The sequence below is a fragment of the Puma concolor genome, chromosome A1, assembly GCF_028749965.1.
Source record: "Puma concolor isolate L17-30 chromosome A1, mPumCon1.1.hap2, whole genome shotgun sequence".
Lineage (NCBI taxonomy): Eukaryota > Metazoa > Chordata > Mammalia > Carnivora > Felidae > Puma > Puma concolor.
In genome coordinates, this window is record NC_141667.1 from 204,189,930 (window position 1) to 204,198,722 (window position 8,793).

The following is an 8,793-nucleotide window of genomic DNA, read 5'->3' on the forward strand; positions in this document are numbered from 1 at the left end:
AAAACAAAGAGACAAAGGTAGATCTAGATATAAAACTCATGGTACGCTGTTTAATGGTTCTTGAATAGGAGACAGATAAAACCTGGTTACAAATTATACTAGGGGATAAGGCTGATGGCACGGTTTCTAAACCCATAAGGCTGAGTAGACTGGGATGACCTTGACTGAGATGTTGAATACAAACAAAGGAGTTCGGTAAGGGTGAAATAATACATTGTTACTGATTTAGCTTTAAAATTTACCTTTTAAATACTCCAAAAATAGCTTTTAACCTCTTGAAAATATGATTATCAAACTCAGAAAAGGTATCTAAGCTGAAGATACATATGCATTCAAGTATTGCTTTGCATCCCTTCTAGAATCACCCTCTCCAGGAAATGCATGCAGGGCTAAACACTGTGAGATGGACCTCATTAGTTGGATACGAGAAATTACCCCTCACAGAGTGATTCGTCCCGAGATAGCACATGGGTGGCAAGAGTGACTCAGAGACTTGATACTTACTTCGGGAAATAGCAGCTCATCCCTGCGTTTGGTAAAATTTATCATTTACTCCTGGTAAAAACTTTCAGCAAACTAGTTATACAAGGGAACTGCCTCCACATGATAAAGGGTATCCACACACAAAAAGAAACCCCACAGCTAATATTTTACAAAGCAATTTAAAAATTTTCCCCTTAAGATCAGAAACAAGGCAAGGAAGTCCTGTACTACCTACCACTACTGTTGAACATCATACTTGACGTCCTTGCTGGTGTAGTAAAAGAAAAAGAAGAAATGAAATGCTTCTAGCACTAAGAGGTAAGTTTAATAATATTTCAGGATACAGGGTGAATATACAAATAAAAATTGAATGTACAGATACTCTGAGCAGATATTTTACCAAAAGGGTGTGAAGAGATGGCAAATAAACACATCAAGAGATGCTCAATATTACTAACCATTAGGTAAATGCAAATTAAAACCACCATATATGAATTAAATGAAAAAACACTAAAAAACAAAACTGAAAATATCAACTTCTGACATGGATACACAGTAAATGCATTTCTAACTGCTATAATTTTTGGAGGAAGGTGGGGAATTGAAAATGGCACTATAGAAAACAGTTATAATTTCAAATAAAGTCAAATATATGCAGGCATACCTCAGAGACATCAGGAATTTTGTTCCAGACACTGCAATAAAGCGAATATTGCAATGAGGGAGTCAAATAAATTCTTTCGGTTCCCCAGAGCATAAAAAAAAGTTATGTTTAACTATACTTCATTCTATTAAGCGTGCAAGAGTATTATGTCTAAAAAGCAACGCATATACCTTAATTAAAGAATACTTCACTGGTAAAAAATGCTAACCATCATCTGAGCTCTCAGTGAGTTACAATCTTTTGGCTGATAGAGGGTCTTGCCTTGTTGTTGATAACTGGCAACGGATCGGGGTGGTGGTTGATGAAAGCTGGGATGGCTGTGGGAATTTGTTAAAATAATATAAAAGTTGGGGCGCCTGGGTGGCTCAGACGGTTGAGCGTCCGACTTCAGCTTAGGTCACGATCTCACGGTCTGTGAGTTCGAGCCCCGCGTCGGGCTCTGGGCTGATGGCTCAGAGCCTGGAGCCTGGTTCCGATTCTGTGTCTCCCTCTCTCTCTGCCCCTCCCCCGTTCATGCTCTGTCTCTCTCTGTCCCAAAAATAAATAAACGTTGAAAAAAAAAATTAAAAAAAAAAAAAAAAAGAAATCACTTTCTTAGCTCAACCATTAGAAGCAACTCCCCATCCATTCAAGTTTTATCATGAAATTGTAGCAATTCATCTTCAGGTTCTTTCTCTAATTCTAGTTCTCTTGCTCTTTCCACCATATCTGCATTACTTCCTCCATTGAAGTTTTGAAGCCCTTAAAGTCATCCACAAGAGCTGGAATTTCTTCCAAACTGTTCACATTGATATTCTGATCTCTTTTCAGGAATAGTGAATGTTCTCAAAGACATCTAGAATGGTGAACACTTCCTAGAAGGTTTTCCATTTGCTACACCCAGATCAAATCTACTACAGGAATCACTTTCCAGACACTCTCTACAATCTTACAAAATGTATTTCTTAAATAATAAAAATCAAAGTCAAAATTAGTCCTTGGGCTACACATGGGCTACAGAACGGATGTTTTGTTAGCAACCAGGGAAATATTTGTCTCATCGTACATCTTCCTCAGAGCTCTTGGGTGATGAGGTGCATTGTCAACGAGCAGTAATAATTTTTTAATTTTTTTAATCTTTATTTATTTTGAGAGAGAGAGAGTGATCAGGGGAGGGGCAGAGAGAGAGGGAGACACAGAATCTGAAGCAGGCTCCAGGCTCTGAACTGAGAGCACAGAGCCTGACGCGGGGCTTGAACCCACGAACCATGACATCATGACCTGAGCCAAAGTCAGACGCTCAACCGACTGAGCCACCCAGGCACCCCAGAACAGTAATATTTTGAAAGAAATTTTTTTTTCCCTGAGTAGTAGTTCTCAACTGTGGGGTTAAAATATTCAGTAAGCCATGTTGTAACAGATGTACTTTGTTGTTCAATTTACAGAGGACAAGCATAGTAGATTTAGCATATATCTTGAGGGCACTAGGAATTCTGGAATGGTGGATGAGCACTGGCTTCAACTTAAAGTTACCAGCTACATTAGGTGCTGTCCTTTGAAGCTTTGAAGACAGGCATTGACTTCTCCTCTCTAGCTATGAAATCACTAGATGGCATCTTCTTCCAGTAAAAGGCCATTTTATTTACACTGAACATGTTGTTTAGTGTAGCCACCTTCATTGATGATCTTAATTAGATGTTCTGGATCACTTCCTGCAGTTTGTACATCAGCACTTGCTGGTTCACCTTGCATTTTTATGTTATGGAGACAGACATCTTCTTTCTGTAAATCTCATGAACTTTCAAATAGTCAAACTCTTCTGCAGCTGCCTCACCTCTCTCAGCTTCACAGAATTAAAGAGACAAACTCTGGATTAGGCTTGCCTTTAGAAAATGCTGTGGCTGCTTTGACCTTCCATCCAGATCACTAAAACTTGGTCCATATCAGCAATAAGGCTGTGTCACACTCATCATTTGTGTGTTCCGTGCAGCAGCACTTTTAATTTCCTTTAAGAGCTGTTTATTTGCATTCACAACTTTGGCTAACTGTTGCAAAAAGCCTAGCTGTTGGCCTTTCTCAGATTTTGGGATGCCTCTTTATTAAACTTAATCATTTCTAGCTTTTGGTTTATATTGAGAGACGTGTGACTCTCACTCGAGGATTTCAAGGCCATTGTAAGGGTATTAACTGGCATAATTTCAATATCACTGTGTCTCAGGGAATAGGGAGGCTTGAGGAGAAAGAAAAAGATGGGGAAATGGCTGGTTGGTGGAACAGACAGAACACACACGATATTTGATTAAGTCTGCTGTCTCATACAGAGACTCATGGAGTCCCGAAACAAGTGCAATAGTAACATCAAGGATCACTGATCAGAGATCACCATCACAGATATAATAGTAATGAAAGACTTTGAAATATTGTGAGAATTACCAAAGTATAACAGAAAGACATGAAGAGGGCGAATGCAGTTGGAAAAATGGCGCTGATAGGCTTGCTCGATGCAGGGTTGCCACAAACCCTCAATTTTTAAAAAATGCAGCATCTACAAAGCACAGTAAAGCGAGGCCCATAAAAAAGGCATGCCTGTAATTTCATTATGCCCAGCAATCCTGCTAACAATTATTTATCCCAGATAAATGCAAACTTTCATTAACACAAAAATCTGTAGATGATACATATATAATTAGTAAGAACTGATACGCATTCCATTGTCTCGTATCTTATCTTCATTGTTCTTTAATCATTTACTATTTTTGTTTTCTTTTGTTATTGTTTATACATCACATGAGAGAAGGGATCATTTCTCCTCTTTAAATTCTTAAAAGTTCCAAAATTGTGTCTTAACTATTGTCTTTAGTAACATGTGATACAACAGTGACCCACCCAGTTGTTGGCAAGATGTCAGAAATAGTTTACAATGTTAGAAAGAATAAAAAGATTTAGTTGGGGATCAATTAGACACTGTGTTTTAAAAAATCTTATAAAAAGTGTTTGAGGAAAACTAGCCATTTAGATGGCTATTGATACTAGAGTCTTACTATTTAATTTGATAACTGATGATGAGCCAGGTGATGTTTAAAATGACAGAATGTCTCCAGGGGTGCCTGGGTGGTTCAGTTAGTTAAGTGTCTGACTCTTAGTTTCGGCTCAAGTTATGATCTCATGGTTTCATGAGTGTTGTGCTCTGTGCTGATAGCGTGGAGCCTGCCCGGGATTCTCTCTCTCTCTCTCTCTCCTTCTCTCTCTGTCCCTCCCCCACTCATGCAGTCTCTGTCTCTTCAAAATAAATAAATAAAACTTAAAAACAAATAAATAAAATGACAGAATATTTCTTGCAAATCATCTTGGATCATAAATTATAATCCAAGATTTCTGTGCAATATTTTGCTTTTAGGTTCTTTTAACTGTAAAAATTACTTTATATTAACATAAAACAAGGATGCACTATTAATAGAATATGGTATTGACATGTATTTTTCAACTTAAGTAATAGGATGTAAAGAAATCTCAAGTACACAGAAAGACATTTTGGCTACGTGCCTTGATACAATTCTCAGGCATCTGCAACAGAGTACCCTTCTTATTGTAATTCAGAAAATTACCATATCCCAATATTTTAGAGACATATTTATCACCATCATAAAATTGTAGACAAAGAAATTTACAAAATTAAATTTGACCTCTACCTTAATTCATGAGTCTGAGAGAACTTAGAGTCGAAGATCACTAGATAATGTGATAGAAACGTCTTGAATTGTCTATCCAGGTTTAGGTGTTTATACTATTTTGATAATTAGCATTTAACACCGAAAAGTGCTAAATGCCTTAATCTGCCATTCATGATCCTGAAGATCTGGAGCTAGATAAAAATGTAAACCTAATAGTTCGCAAAACTAAAAATTAAAAATTATTTTTTAACATCAAAACATATCCTTTTATTTAGCATGATTAATCATCTGCTCTATACTTACCACATCACCAAGATGGCTGAGAATAATTTGCATCAAAATTGATGGCATTTTTTACTAGGTTTCTGAATGCTCACACTGAAAGATTGTTGTCAAATTCATCTACAGTTTAAGACACAACGTGATCACTTGTTTCTATTCTCTTTACATACTTTAATTTATGGAAAACTCAAAGTTTAAATTGTCAGAATCACTCATTTTGACAGTAAAATTATTAGCATTCTAGAAGGCTAATAACATGGCAAAATTTACAAATAACCAGAAGAGAATAACTAGAAATGAATAAAGCAGAAGTTATGGGTTTAGGCTGAGAAAACCAATATTCAAGTTTATATTGAATATAATAACTATATTCAAGTTTAATCTAGTATATTGTAAACCTACTAGATTTTTTAATTAATGTTTATTTAATATAATATAGTAAATGACTCAAGAAATAACTTTCTACTTAAGCACAATAGAAATATCCCAATCGTAAAGACTGTAGGGACACCTGGGTGGTTCAGCAGGTTAAGCATCTGAGTTCAGCTTAGGTCATGATCTCATGGTTCTAAAGAGTCAGGCTCTGTGCTGACAGCTTCCAGAGCCTGGACCCTGCTTCATATTCTGTGTCTCCCTCTCTCTTTCCCCTCCCCCACTCACTCTCTGTCTCTTTCTCTAAAATAAATGAATATTTTAAAAAAAAGTAAAGACTGCATAGGTAATTTAGATACACAAAAAAGAGTTTAAAATATCAATTTTGCTTATAGGTTTCTCCTTTTCAATGCCCTGCTTCTTTATTATTGCTATTCCAGATAATAGAAAAATCAACCTCAATAAATATAAAGCATATATAATGATATCCCCTAGAAGGTGCTTTTCTTATAGGGTTAAAAAATATCAAGTACAGACTTCAAGCTGTATCACAAAGCTGTAATCATCAAGACAGTATGGTACTGACACAAAAACAGACACTCAGATCAATGGAACAGAATAGAGAACCCAGAAATGGACCCACAAATGTATGGCTAACTAATCTTTGACAAAGCAGGAAAGAAAATCCAATGGAATAGAGACAGTCTCTTCAGCAAATGGTGCTGGGAAAAATGGGCAGCAACCTACAGAAAAATGAACCTGGACCACTTTTCACATCATACACAAAAATAAACTCAAAATGGATGAAAGACCTAAATGTAAGACAGGAAGCCATCAAAATCCTTGAGGAGAAAGCAGGCAAAAAAACTCTTTGATCTTGCCCGCAGCAACTTCTTACTCAACACGTCTCCAGAGGCAAGGGAAACAAAAGCAAAAATGACTTATTGGGACCTCATCAAAATAAAAAGCTTCTGCACAGCGAAGGAAACAATCAGCAAAACTAAAAGGCAACCGATCGAATGGAAGATCTTTGTAAACAGCATACCAGATAAAGGGTTGGTATTCAAAGTCTGTAAAGAACTTATCAAACTCAACACCCAAAAAACAAATAATCCAGTGAAGAAATGGGAAAAAGATGTAAATAGACACTTCTCCAAAGAAGACATCCAGATGCCCAGCCGACACATGAAAAACTGCTCCACATCACTCATCATCGGGGAAATACAAATCAAAACCACAATGAGATGCCACCTTACACCTGTCAGAATGGCTAACATTAACAACTCAAGCAAAAACAGATGTTAGCGAGGATGCAGAGAAAGGGGATCTCTTTTGCACTGCTGGTGAGAATGCAAACTGGTGCAGCCACTCTGGAAAACAGTATGGAGGTTCCTTAAAAAATTAAAAATAGAACTACCTTACGACCTAGCAATTATACTACTAGGTATTTATCCAAGGGATATGGGTATGCTGTTTCGAAGGGTATGCTATTTCAAAGCACCCCAGTATTTCTAGCAGCACTATTAACAATAGCCAAAGTATAGAAAGAGCCCAAATGCCCATCGATGGATGAATGGATAAAGAAGATGTGGGAGATACACACACACACACACACACACACACACGCATACATACACACGTGCGCGCGCACACACACACACACACAATGGAGTATTACTTAGCAATCAAAAAGAATGAAATCTTGCCATTTGCAAGTACATGGATGGTACTAGAGGGTATTATGCTAAGTGAAATTAGTTAGAGAAAGACAAATATCATATGACTTCACTCATATGAGGACTTTAAGACACAGAACAGATGAACACAAGGGAAGGGAACCAAAAATAATATAAAAACAGGGAGGGGGACAAAACATAAGAAACTCTTAAATATGGAGAAAAAACAGAGGGTTACTGGAGGGGTTGTGGGAGGGGAGATAGGTTAAATGGGTAAGGGGCATTAAGGAATCCATTCCTAGAATCATTGTTGCACCCTATGCTAACTAACTTGGATGTAAATTAAAAAAAATAAAATTAAAAAAAAAATCAAGTACAAATATAGACATTTCCTAAAGTAGTAATATTAAAACTTATTTTTTCAGATGCATATATATACACATACATATATATATGCATATGTATGTGTATATATATATATGCATATGTGTGTGTGCTTTGTGTATATATAGTAAGTTTATGTATGAGTACACCTCATATATAGAGACAAAGAGAAAAATGAATTTTTCCATTGAAACTATTTTATTAGAACTTAAGAAAAGAAGGGAAATCTTCAAATACCGTAAGAACTGAAAGAAACATAGCAGAAACAAAATGTATTCTTTTTTTAAACAGATACATTTAAGTAAATTCCAATGAGAATCCTGTATTTAACAAAAAAGCAAATGCCATGTAAGTTAGCTGGCATATAATTATTTTTAACAGATCTTAATGTTTCTTGACTTTAATTATGACATGGACCATATGCTCATACTGAAAATCATCTAGAATAATCAGCAATAAAATATCTTAGTAAGAAAACAATTAAGATGATAGATGGTAAATAGAATGCTTTGAAGTTATTATTTTAGTATAGTGTTTTTTTTCCTGAGTTCTGGATCTCAACTACTGTTATTTTCTTAATTAGAATTTTTTTTCCTATAGCTGATTAATGTTTTTACTTAAAGTAGCAATTCCTTTCACTTATTTCCTCTTTCATTTTGGATATTTTAGTAATTATATCTATGACCTAATCTGTGCTCATTTAGGCTGGTATAGGCAGCCTAAATTCTGGTTTTCCAGTGGGATGGTAGGGAACACAAATCTCAAGACACACTTATTTATTCTACACTTATTTTTATTGGGAGTAATATGTGTTGAAAGAATCCATGTCAAGCATTTGAGCAATGATTTGAAAACAACAAAGATATAAGCTGAACAGGCATGATAACTGTCTGTATACTCAGGAAAAGAAAAAAATTAAAGATTTTAACAGGGATTTAGGTGAGATAGAAAATGAAAATGCCAAATAGTGTGTGGAAAGGTAGGAGGTTCGTTTACAAACTTTCGTTAACTCAAAGGTTTAAGAAAATTATGTAGGTTTTGTTGTAAAAATATGGTGAATATTTTGAGTGGGTTTAAAGAAACAGGAAACATGCAGAATATAATTATAAACACTTAAACTTGTCCACATATATGTTTATAGATATAGAAATAGAAGAAATAAAAATACATGGAGGACCAAATGGAAGTACTTGGTTATTTCTCATATTTAGGAATGGATTGTATTGTAGGTGTTAAGGGTGTGAATAAAAAACGTGGGGAAAAGGAGTAGGAATAAATAGAT

The 8,793-nt window shown here is 35.7% G+C and overlaps 1 non-coding gene across 1 annotated transcript; it reads right to left on the minus strand.

The window, feature by feature from the left end:
* Positions 1-2,364: 2,364 nt before the first annotated feature.
* On the minus strand, positions 2,365-2,449 carry TRNAQ-UUG (transfer RNA glutamine (anticodon UUG)). The gene has a single exon. It is a non-coding gene; the product is annotated as a tRNA-Gln (tRNA).
* Between the last annotated feature and the right edge of the window lie 6,344 nt (positions 2,450-8,793).